The 13,468-nt window shown below is 33.7% G+C and overlaps 1 protein-coding gene across 1 annotated transcript in view; it reads right to left on the bottom strand.

Annotated features, from left to right (window-relative positions):
* The window catches only part of LOC121733400 (dual oxidase maturation factor 2), a 71,580-nt gene extending 59,105 nt beyond the window's left edge, over positions 1-12,475 (bottom strand). Inside the window, exons 1-2 of the mRNA XM_042123640.1 lie at positions 12,089-12,475; positions 955-1,111 (exon numbers count right to left, since the gene is read on the bottom strand). The gene's annotated coding sequence lies outside the window, so the exon portion shown is untranslated. The remainder of the gene's footprint in view (positions 1-954; positions 1,112-12,088) is intronic.
* Positions 12,476-13,468: the final 993 nt, after the last annotated feature.

Below are 13,468 nucleotides of genomic sequence, written 5' to 3'. Positions count from 1 at the left end.
GTAATAAACACACAATTAACACACTATTGATTGTGTTTTAAACACACAATTAACACACTATTGATTGTGTATTAAACACACAAGCTTGTGTCTATAAAAGTACGATATATTATGCCCTGAATTATACGAAGAATATTGTGTTAAAATTCCATAATCATCATCAAATAAATAAATTAAAAGCAAGGCATGAAGTAATACATTACTACAATACTATTTGCTTAATATGCTATTCGCATTTTTGTAACTAGGATATAAAAGTTAAAATCTAGCACAGCGAATTATCTTAACAATCTTCTGCCGGATAAGGAGTTCCACATACTTAACCTTTTTAAATTAATTACCAGATGTTACTCATCACTTTTACATAATATTATGTGATTACATAAAAACTCTTAAAAAAGTTGATATTCTTTACTCGGATAAAATTTTCGTAAATATTTGTAAAAGTCCATACTAATGTTAATATAAATGTGAAAGTTTGACTGTCTGTTACCTCTTCACACCCCCAACCCCTGAACCGATTTTGATGTAATTTGGCATGAGTCCCAGAAAAGGACAGGAAAAATGTTAGTTGTGGGCGTCATCCTGTTAATAATAAATGTTGGTAGTATAAAACACATGCAATCCTTATTTAAATATAATGTTTACATTATGATTAACATTAGTAATGAAATGGGGAAAAAAGAGAAAAGCGTTTGTGGTTCTACATTTTTGATACAGAAAATTTTGAAAATAGTAATAAGTGGTACTAAATAGGGGATAATAAAACATGCATATCATGGCAACAGCTACTTAAAAATTTCACGAAATCCTCAGTAATATGTACAATTTAATAACTTATATTAAAATAAAAATTTAAGGGAGCCCACATTCAAAAAAATTAAATTTTGGCCTATTTTTGCTTTATAACGGGATGGAACCTCTGTCTCGTACTTGGTCGATTTTTTTACTTACCGGTGTTTTTTTAGAGATGTTCTATATTTTTCTCTTTTCATTGCCGATGTTAGCACTAAAATCATAATGCACTCATTTTACACCATTAACACCACACCTTCGATATGAATCCACAGATCAAAATGGTCAGGTCATTTCATCATCATATAGAGTCCATCTGAAACAAAATACTAAAATTAATTTCATTCTTGAAGATTCAAAACTTGATTCGATTACTACAACACCAACTCACTTACGTAATTTATTTAAAAAAACTTCGACAGCATAAAAGTTGTATAATTAGGTTTAAGTAAATAAAAGATAAAAGTATATTTTCTACTCCTAAATCTAAACGGTAGCTAGTAATTACAGTTATTACATGTAACATAACTAACTGCAACTTGAGATTACTTAATAATAAAGTAATTGAAGTCTTATTTCTTGTAAATCTTTTAAAATTTATAATTAATTAAAAAAGGTGTTTCTTTAATTAACTGTTCAAAAAATAAAATGTATTTATACAGAACTATACAGGGTGTAACAAAAATAAGTGATAATACTTTAGGGTGTGTACGTGTTCCTTATACAGATGTATGGGCAAGGGCCCGAGCGTAACGAGTTTCCCCATACAGTGAAAAAAAATTTTGGTCTTTCAGCGCTGCTACTTTCACAGTGTAAATAAGTGATAATACTTCAGGGTATGTATCTGAAGTATTATCACTTATTTTTGTTACACACTGTAGAGCTGGCACAGGCCTGCCTCCAATGCTCCCTTGTGAGGTAGACCGGCCGGTCGTGGAGGGAGTCCTATGTTAGTCATCCCTCCGTATAAGGCTGAAGGCAGTCTGCAGGTGGTTTTTAGTGGGTAAGCCCGACGCCTTTCGTCGAGAGTCCCACATACCCCCGGGTGGTTCAGCTTAACTGAGGCACACCCCCAACCCGGGGCACCCATAAAGGGTTTCCCCTGCGCATCAAAAAAAAGGCCCGCCTCCAATGATGAAACCGTAATTGTGTTCGTGACATAATTTGCTATGCCTAATCATTACATATTGTACGAGTCTGTAAGAGTCCACCTTAATGCGGTGACACAATAGTATATTTTATATTGTGTAATTCGACTTTATTTAAGTCATTATTATTTTAGAATTAAATATTAGTACTCATACTTTTGCAGAAATCATTTCTCCGTTTAAAAAACATAGGGAAATGCTTCCTACATCCCTGGTGGATTGGGGGCATCAAATGAGTACCTCGACTCATGCGTATTAAATACCATTTTATGGTGAAGCCGCTCTTTCTGGACCATGTTTTATTTTTTATCTAAGAACAATAATAATTATATTATGATGTGTAAGCATACATGATATAACACCTTCTAAATCAACATTACAACAAATTATATATTTGTATTTCAGTTTAAAACGCAATGTTATACAAATTACATACCCATCAATCCGCATAATATGAATTTTGTAAATTTGTTTTGTTAACATCTTTCGAACATTGTTTCTTGTAATTGCAAAACGTTGTGGACTGTGGTGTATTTTCTTATCGTTAATTGTAATTATTATTGTTTGTGAGATTATTTTAGTACAGTAAATTAATAAGATATTTACAACTTCTAATAACTAAATTGTCCGAGTGTTGTCACCTTGAACGGCGTCGATAGTATCATGACCTCGTGTAAATAATCCTTACAATTAATAATTTCAGTATTGCAAATATAAGTAATTGCATTATTATTGTATTGTAACATGTAATTTTAATGATTACTACTTTTGAGTAAGGTATTGTTACGTCGACTCGACAGAAAACTAGTCAAATTGCGTTCGACAATTTCGACAGCGAATTTAGAAATCAAAAATGTATGGATTCAATATAACGTGTCGCTCAGTAACATCATATTCGCTACATTTTTTCTTCTTTGCTGTTAAAATTAGCGAATGCAAGTTTTGTAATTAATTTTTTGCCCCCCCTTCCCTGGTGAGATTTCGTGAGATTTTATTCAATCCCCCCCTCCCCCCATAACTCACGTGAGATGAAATGGACCAAAATAGTATTATTTTGTTGAGAAAAAAATTACGTGAGATTTTCCGAGAACCCCCCCCCCCCCTCTCCCCAATGTGAGATTAGATGAGATTTGACTCGACCCCCTCCCCCCCTAAATACCTCACGTAATTTGTGAACGCCCCCTTAACTGTGCACTGAAAAAACCATAATTACTAAAATTCGGTTCATCTGATGTGAAATTTACTTATAACATTCTATAAATTAATGTTAGAATGATGTTTGTGATTTGAGCACAGAATATGTATTATTTGAGTCAAATTATTTGTTTACATACAAAAGACATCAACGAGCTCTCATTATGATGTTAATTTCGAATTCTTACTCTTTATTTATTCTTATAATTAAAACAAAAGTTTTTTATTTTGAATTTAGTAAATGGCTAATGGAGCTTAACCAAGGGGTTGGCTTTCATCTAAATTATTATAAAAAAATTATTTACTTTACAAACTGCTTTAATAAAAATTAAAACCTTACTTGAAATCACTCTAGTCCCAGTATGAAGCAAGTCCAATCTCGTATTGACCAAATGAGTACATGTTATTGCTCTACTTGAGCCCTCAGGCGGAAATATATGCTTTAATTATGGTGTCAAAGAGATATTTTAAAGGGCACATATAGATCTCCTTACAACACGACCTTAACAAAATGGCGGACAGGACCCGCGGCTAAAATGGCGCCAACACCTATAATTACTCATTACACTAATGGATTTCTAATCTAAACAATATTGTTTGTTGTCACGACTTTAATATACGTGTTTGCATGTAATTTTGTAATATAGGAACAAAAGGTGTAATATTTGTATTATAATATACCTAGTCGTAGTATATCGACTATAATAAGTACCATATTGCACCTTTTGTTTAGACTGAAAATTATTTTATTATCTGTCACTTTTTATCTATCGTGACAAAACAACGAACCAATTGTGGCATACTTTAGCGGAACACCTATCGCCACGATCCTGCATCGCGCTATCAAAGTTTTTGCGTCGTAAGATATTCCTTTGTGGCTTTTCTACACATATTATTTCCACAATACCATTCCGCATAACAATTGAATATCTATCGTGTCTGCGATAACCAAGATGGAGGTGTTAATTTAATAATATTATGTGAAACATCGGAGAGTCTCGACGCTCGCGCTGCCGCTAATACACCGTTAGGCCTCTTACACACTGCGACTTTTAACAGCGATGTAGTCACGCGTTTTTGAAACGCGCGATAGCATCGCGACACCAGCAATTTTTGTATCGATGCTGTCACGCGTTAGTATCGATACAGTTGCGCATTAGCATCGATACACACGCGCGACACCATAGGTTTTTGCATTGATTTTCTTCTGCATCGCGACAGTATCGCTACTGTATCGCGACTGTATCGATGCTTAAAGTAGCGCGAGTGTATAAAGGTGGACCATTTGCAACTGCATCGATGCTGCATCGCGACTGCATCGCTGATAAAAGTCGCAGTGTGGAAGTGGTCCAAGGCATCGCAATGTGTCTTCGCTTTTTAAAACAATACATAATCAGTTCTGCCTTTGACAAAAAACTGAAACAAAGACACGAAAAATCTTTCAGTCTAGAGACTACATTCTTAAATAAGCCTGACTTAAACGACCTTAGAGTATATTGGTAGCCTTCCTCACATTGTAGAGTCTAAAGATTAACTCCACACGTGTTTGTTTAAAAATTGTCACGTTAGTCTTACCGAGATTACTCGAAACCTACTTCTTACGAGGACGGCCGTGTTAACACATTAAAAAAGCAAATATAAGGAAAAAACACAAATTAAGTCAGCAGTACTTTACGCAAGAGCACATAGAAGCGACCTTTGATTGAACTATACTGAATGAACTAAAAGTAGATATTTCATCTCATGACGCTTTCGTTCATTATGATTCCCGGTCCAGAGGTTTTCAGACAAGAGTTTATCTATTTCTTTAGATCTTCTAATTGGCTGTCTTTCATTTACTCCTGTCAAATGAGAGGACAGAAGCTGGGTATAAGGTCATTGAGATAAACATCAAAAAGTCTGTTAGATCTTTGATTGAATTGATTGAAACCCACGTTACTACGTGCAAACGATTATCTTAAGATATTTACTGATAGATCAATAGTTACAGCACAATATAATCGTGTATAGTGGAACAACTTTACATTAGCCACTCGATTGAGTAAGATAATTTTAAATTATAGCTTACAAATTATAAGAGTAGCATGCGTTTGTTTAGGTACCTGTACTAAGCAGGTCTATTACATTATGATATCTACACGCTTATTAATCGAAAAAGTCTTCACTTGTCTTTAAGCTTAGGCCAAACCTACGCGACCAATGGTTTAAAAAAAGAAGTCTAGTTACAAAACACACATTTGACAACTTGACGCAACTTGACGCTCCCGCTTCGCAGTCGCTTAGTCGCGTAGGTTTGGCCTAAGCTTTACTCTCTTGTCAGGTACAATTCGCAGGAACAACCTTCAGGAATTAGGCGTAACCACGTAAGAAATGACAATCTCTCGTCAGTGAAAACTTAAAAGCACAGTATAGCAATATTAGTTAGGGATATGTCATATTGCTATACTGTGCTTAAAAGGCATTACGTAAAAGCCTTCATTTCAGTCAAAATTAAAAGGACAGCTGTCACAATAAATCCTATTGTATTGTCAAATTAATTCGACGGCCCAAGTCATCCACGGGTTGTCGAATGGTGACACGGCTGAGCTAAAACAATGGTGTTTACATAATACAATGTAAATTCCGCCGCGCACAATGGCGACGTGAGAAATTGTAACGTATTGTGTTCGGGGTAGGCACGAGATTGCCGGATTAACCACGCATCAAACTCGGATGATTACTAGAAGATTCTACGACGAGAATACTTCTTCGATCCGTAATAGATTTTGATTTAAGAGAAGAGAAGAGATTGGCCAAAATATAATATATCTATAGTCATGCTACATATAGCATGACTACCATCGCAAATGATTATACTTAGCGGTTATTTATTAAATAACTTGATATTTTGATTTTACTTATATGAAATTTACAAAGTCATATTGGGTGCTTTTCGCGGGGTCCGCGAAAAGCACCCAATCGCATTTCTTGATGAAATACGTCGGCATTTTTTATAATATAATTTATAAGTGTGATATCTTCAGAATTCTCGTGATAATACGAAACACCTAGTTGATAAATTGGCATTTGAACAGAGCTAACATAATATATTTTATTATAAGATTGTCAGTCAGGTATTTTACCTACATAGGTTACAAAGTTCAACGTAGGATCAAGCGTCTGGCTGGTCGAAGCGCGATGTACATTGTACATAGAATATAAATAGCGATTAGCATTACTCTTTAGTCTTTAGATATTGCAAGTACGACCTGTTTAAGGCCTATGCGAATTTTAATGAAGCTAAGACCAAATAAGTTGAATCTTCATTTACTTGGTATGCTTTGCTGTCTAGTATAGTTCGCGGATGGAAGAAAAAATATGATTTTGTAAAAGGATGTCAATATTTTACAATTTCTTAATTAAACCTTATTTATTTACTTAAAATGTGAGATTTTATTGACATTTAAAATTTATTTGCTTGTAAATGACTGCATTTTAACATTTTAAATGCACGGATGCAGTTCTGTAACCTTTTAAGTTTTAAGGATTTGATATTGATATGTGCAATTACGCAATGCAAATTCAAATCAATCATAAAGTAACATCAAAATTTAAAAAAATGAGATTCAGTTATAAATAATTTAAATGACAATGTAAACAAATTGAAACAAGAACAAATTAAATACCCGACACGGTTTTATTGTAGCAATTATAACCAATACTAATCTTAAATCTATGTTTGTTAACATTTAGCTCAAAATTAATAGAACAATGTAATTGAAGATGAGGACTGAAATGAAGTAGTCTCAACTTTCTAGTCGGTCACAGTGGAGGTGCAAAAGGTCGTAGGTCGAATGACGCAACAGATGTGAGATATTGATTTAAAATACTGTGTAATGGTGATGATTTTATTACGTGCGCATCCGCCCCTAGGCCATCACAACGTTTCTCTTCGGCTGACATTTTTGGTGGCATATTTATCACTATTCATTAGCTACCATATTGGATATAATTACTGCAATGTTTTCACGTTAGAATGCAGCACCATCATAGACATATTTTGACAACGTTTCGGTCAATATTCTGATATATGACGTGTGCAACATGTCGGATTTTGGTCAAATCATTTACTGTATGTGCAAGTAGCGCTATCTGCTCCGACTAGGGAATGCAATACCGGGATACCGGGATCTCAAAATACCGGGATCCCGCATGCATTTTGCGGGACTAATCCCGGTCGAAAATTTTGCGGGATCCCGCGGGTCTGGCGGGATTACAAAGAAGCGTGATTCATACGTGTTACTCTGCAGGCGGAGGTGCGTGAACTGGCTACTAGCAGCCCACTAAACAATTATTTACCTTCAATTCACTTTTAATGACAATTGTACAAACCAACGTGGAAGCTGAGCTAACTTTTTCAGCTGCTGGCTACCTAGTGTGGAACATCAGGAGCCGTTTGGCAGACGACACAAAATTAACTTTTTTAACATACTTTTATAAGTTTGGGCTGTATGGACTCTTTGAGTTCAATTTTATATCTATATTTCGAAAAAAAAAAAACTTTATTATAAGATGAAAATAAATAAGTGAGTTTTTTTTAGTTTTTTTTTTAACTATTATTATTACGATTATACACTAGACATATAAAAAATAGTTTTATTTTATTTTTATTAATAAACCCCTGTAAAAAAGTGTTCCACAAAGTTTGTTTTCTTTGACTTTCTGAGCATAAAACGGGGTATATCAAGTATCATTATAACGATTTATTTTAAAAGTTTAAAATCAACCTGCGGGATCCCGCAAATACCGGGATCCAGCGGGATTGTGATGGTTCAATCCCGCAAATACCGAGATTGAAATAATCTTGAGGGATTGCATTCCCTAGCTCCGACCTTTGAGTTATATTTCATATTTAAAAAACGTGACGATGGTGTAGAAAAAAAACATATTATAGTCACGGGATTTGGTATCTAACATTATTATATCCCAAGTTTCAGTAAAATAAGTTCAGTGGTTTGGGCGTGAAGAGATAACAGACAAGACAGACATACTTGAGCATATAATTATAATATCAATAAAGATAATTTTATAATATTATCATGTATATTGTAATAATTCAGGAATAAATGAGGCTAAATAAATAAATAAAAAGATAATATTATGGATTGTTAAAAGAAAATTGACGACAAATACCTAACAACCGTTAGAAGGAGACGACAATACGTCACAGAGCTGCGGAGCGAAACGTGAGCAAATGTCAAGATCGCAGGTGCAGCGGTTTTGCAATCGGGAGTTGAATAGTTGTAGAGCCGTAAGGCCTATTTCGTTCTCTTAATTACTTACTATTAAAGTAACTTTAATAGTGTACTGAAAAGTAAAATATTACAATCAATGAAATTGTCTTCTAATACTGATCCGTAATTTTAGATTTAAACATATGCACTAGATATGCTATGCATATTTGTAACTAAAAATCTTAATAAAAACTTACACCTTCAGTACTTCAAATAACTGGTAAAAAGTATCGAAATGGCCTAATCTGTGAAATATAGTATATATATCTACGTTGAAAAGTATTTTGAAATGTAATTTTTATCTTCTTATTCCCATTTTAAAATTATTCAACTTTGGGTTGGCGGCAACACGAAAACAACAGCCAACTTATGCGGAAAATGTGATGGTATTCCATCACTGACATTAACAGTAATACAATAGCTACAAGATAATGCTCATTATGACTATCGAATTGGTGTCACATTAGCATATGTACGAAATTCAAAATGGCTATACAAGTAGGTATTTGCATTACGGGTAATACAAGACGTCTTGATCATTCTAACATAATATTATAATATGCAAATACATAATATTATATTAAATATTCATGAGGTTAACAAAATATGAAAGGTTAGCAATGCATGCCCAGGTATTTAGATATTTTTTCCATCAACTTACTAGATCAGAAATTCATTGATAGTAAAGTAACCGTTCATTTTGCCGTAATAACTATCATCCTTATAATTATCCTTTTCCGATTTATAGTATTCCCATACAACATTTCTAATATTTTTAATAGAATAATGTATTATACAAATAAAATCTTTTGTAAAAATTATAATACTTTTACAAAGATTTTAAGGTAAAATAAAAACGATTTTTTTAAGTTAAGTATAATATTATATCATGTGCTCATATTTATTTATATTTATTATTAAATTAAAAGCGCAAGAACTTTATATAAAGAGAGGAATTTAGCGGAGTTATATATTACAATGCCTACTTGAAATTAAATTTTCTCGAGCCTAATATTTCATAGGCACTGTGTGACGAAATTGTTGCGATAGGCTACATTATTTATTGAAATTAAGTTTGATAAAGCTGCGATTGCGAAACTCTTCAGATTGCTTTAAATTGTAAGTAAATAAACGTCCGTTAAAATTTTCATTAGGGAGATCGCAGACGACACCTTTTGTGTGATCGAGTCTGCGGCGCCCATAGGTATAGTCGGCATGGCCGCAAAATTGTTGTGATTTGTTTGATAGTAAAACGTACCCCTATGTGATATTATATAGGTCAACGGGGCTAAAATAGTCGCTTTGGAGAGTCATGATATGAATCATAATATGATTCATTTTTTCTTAATCGAAAAATGCAACTCGGCTTGCAATTCATGTCTAGTAATTCGTACTGATTTGACATTTGTTAGTTTGACAGTTTTGACAATTCATTTGCTGAATTGATTGAGAGGAATTGCTAAATAAGGCCATTTTAGCCCCGCTGGGCTTCCACTGGCTCTTACCAGAACTGCAGTGTCTCTTACTCTCAATATTACGCTCGTATGTTTCAACTAAAACTGAGTAAAATTTAAGGTGACAACTGCTCGATACAAAATTATTAGAATGGTGCAAATATTATAATGGTTTAAGTTCAGATTATACGTAAAGATTACAATGGATTACACTAAACATAGTAGGTACACACTATACAGTCAAGTAGTCAAGTCAAAGTCAAAGTCAAAAATGTTTATTCAGAATAAGTTTTTTCAAACGTTTTCCGAACGTTGTTGCTACTGGGGCCTACCACTGTTCTTTTAAGTCAGTACAACAGCACTATTGTTTTAACTTGTATTGAATGTAGGTAAGGTCGTTGTAGAGCTAATGCACACTAGTTGTTAGTGTTGTGTAAAAATAATTAGACGTACTGGATGACGCGCGCTACTCCGTTGCGCCAAAATTCGTTTATCCCGGTGGGAATATACTTTTTACGGAATAAAAATATCCTTTTTTTTTGGGACTCAAGTATCTCCATACCTAATTTTACGAAAATTGGTTCAGCGGCTTAGGCATGATAAGATAACAGACAATCAGACAGACAGACAGACAAACTTTCGCATTTAAAATATTTTTATGGATTCAAACAAAACCAACAAACCAAAAAGCTAGCCCAATGTTCTATGTGACATTTGATGGACTTCAATGCAGACCCAAGGTGTCGTAAATATTAAGTTCCCCTGAGTTTCCTTTTTCAAGGAAAACCGTCTGTTAAGTCCTGTCACTGAAATGCCATTTATTTTTGTTGTTTTTGTTAATTCCGAAAAAAGTCCGTCTCTCGGGCACTAGTTTTAAAAATGTTAAGAGTAGAGTACGCTATAATAATCTTGCTGGAGGATTGAAATGTAAAATGTGCCACGACGACCATTATCTTTGTGAATTATCGACGTTTATTTGCACAACGCTTAATGGTGTAAGGTCCTGTACCAGTGTTGTGAAATGTGCTAACAACGGTAGTTCACATCTGCGAATGTAGAGACCTCATCTTGAGCTGCTGCGCCTTAGTAGATAGTTAAACGGAATATTTCATATTTCCTTTTAAGGCAGTAAAGGTTTAAAATAAATACATATTCAATTTATTTCTTAACCTCATAAAATATGCTTTTGTATTAATTTGGGTTTGTTAAAATTTTTGTTTTGAACTGGTTTACTAAACTTATATTTAATTAAAATATCATCAATTCAATTAAATTATGTTTTATTTTAAGTTAATGTACATGTTCTAAAAATTAAATCATTATTTTGTTTTGTTATGTCAAATCAAATCAAAATAATTTATTTATATAGGTCACACGGTAACACTTATGAACGTCAAGATTCTTAAATAGTTATTGCAAAATAAACATCTCATTCTTAGATACATTAATACATAGTAATTATCACAATTTGACTTACATAAATTACTGACAAATTTACTGACAAATTATGTTTCTGAGGCTTAGATTCTAGATCTGTGTCTGCAAGGCCTAAACCTACACTTAGTAACCTTTTTTACCTTCATTGTTCCTACGTAGAAGCATATTGTAGTCAAGGTACTAGTCCACTATATTGTAAAGAATGTCATAATTACCTGCTTATACGTAGATAAACAAACACACTCTTACATAATAACATACAATGAATGAGGATCGTAGTGCTAACTTTTAGTTAAGTAATAATTTCACAGGTCTTATAATAGACCTAAGTCTAATTACTTTATTCAGGTTACGTTGCCAACTTTTATAATTTAACACCTCTTTTGGAACTATAGTCTCTTAACTCGATAGGGTTTTAAGATGGAGACTAATTATTTTTAACAGACTTTTGAAAAAGGTGGTTTTAACTTTTATGTTCGACTGAATAGTGTATTTATTTTGATTGTATCTGAAATTAACTGACTTATTAATAAGATCGAGTAGGTATAATATATTTCTTGCGAATAGATTTTCGTCTATGGATTTTTCTATACATGAAAAAGGTTGTGCTTTTTTAAATTAAATCCATAAAATTGTATCACGATAACGTTATTACAGCGTAGCTAATCGAATTATTAACCTCAGAGTTCAAGTGTATAATTGAAACGACGAGTGCTATAAATTGTAAACCAGGGCAAGGATATTTGGACGTCGTACTAGAAAGTGCGAGTAGACGTACTGTTTGTACCTGCATTATGACAATCCAATTATTCCTTTCCTCATTATAATGAACACAGCACAGACACAAGAGACAACGAAATACCGAGGCCGGCACAGCACGGCGCCAACGCGCGGTCACCTAAAACTAACCTGTCTTCGGTGGTGCGCCCGCGCCGAAGCCTCAACGAAAGTGGGCGAGAAAGGGACGACAGATCATTTCTTTCTTTCACTCTTCGAGCGAAAACGGCTTTCATATTGATTACAGAGTTCAATGGGTATTTATTGTTGATTATCGATACTGTGACAAATGTTTCTGTACGTTACTGTGTTGAAGAGAGCGTCGTCGCACTGTTGCGTAAGATTCTTATTAAGTGTACAATGATTAAGGTTTATAAATACAAAGTTTTCCCATCTCACTTTTTATCTTGCATGCGCTCAGCTTATATAAGCCCTGAAAAATGGTCTCTATAATCATTAAATCCCAGTGAAGTTTAAATTATATTTGTAATTCGACAACAACTTGGTGCTTGAGCGTGGTAATAAACATAAATTATGTTCAGTTAATAAAACATAATGCTCAACAGCATGATATGATGTAATTAGTAACGCGTTATATACTTTTTGTATGTAATTGTAACAGGAACTATTATGTTCTGTATTAGCCGGAGTATCGTGCGCGACTGTTACTCACCACTCTTTACATTTTCCGGTATCATTTTCATTTCCTTATTGAGGTTAGTACGGTTGCTAAGTTGTTATGAGTGTACTTATTTATATCTTCAAAGGCTAAAAAAAGCTAAGAATAGTCTGTCAAATAAGGGTTCCGTTTTTTGCCATTTGGCTACGGAACCCTAAAAAGTGAAGAAATTGGCAACATCGTAGTGTCATCCCTTTTTTCTTAGAATGATTTGAAAGGGATGCACTACGATGTTGCGACTTTTTAATTTCTTCACTTTTTTGACAGACTATAATTTACTCGATATCTATTAATTATAGTAAGTTGTTAATTAGGTAACTAATATAAGTACCAGTAATATTCAATAGTACCACTTCACTCGATAAACGCAAGATTTCCACGCCCCCTAAATTATATCTAAATTACTGTATAAATTGTTAAAATTCTGTCACTAGAAGAAATTACTATTTAGAATACGAAACCTTATATTTCAGTACAGAAATGGAAAAACCTAGTGTCTAGTCTAGTGTCTAGTGAAGACTCTAACTAAACTTTGAGCGCATTTACAGCCCGTAGCGCATTTCATGTCAAACCGTCATCACTTTTGGTTAATCCCTGTTTTGTTTAATTGATATTGAAAATGGATGATATAACGAGCAACTGCAAACAGAGCGTACAATGTGAAGTCCTCGGTCGGTGTAATTAGAGTGCGCTTGTTACCTTACTGAGTGT

This window comes from Aricia agestis, chromosome 13 (assembly GCF_905147365.1).
Source record: "Aricia agestis chromosome 13, ilAriAges1.1, whole genome shotgun sequence".
In the NCBI taxonomy this organism is placed as follows: Eukaryota; Metazoa; Arthropoda; class Insecta; order Lepidoptera; family Lycaenidae; genus Aricia; species Aricia agestis.
This window is presented reverse-complemented; position numbering and strand designations above follow the sequence as displayed.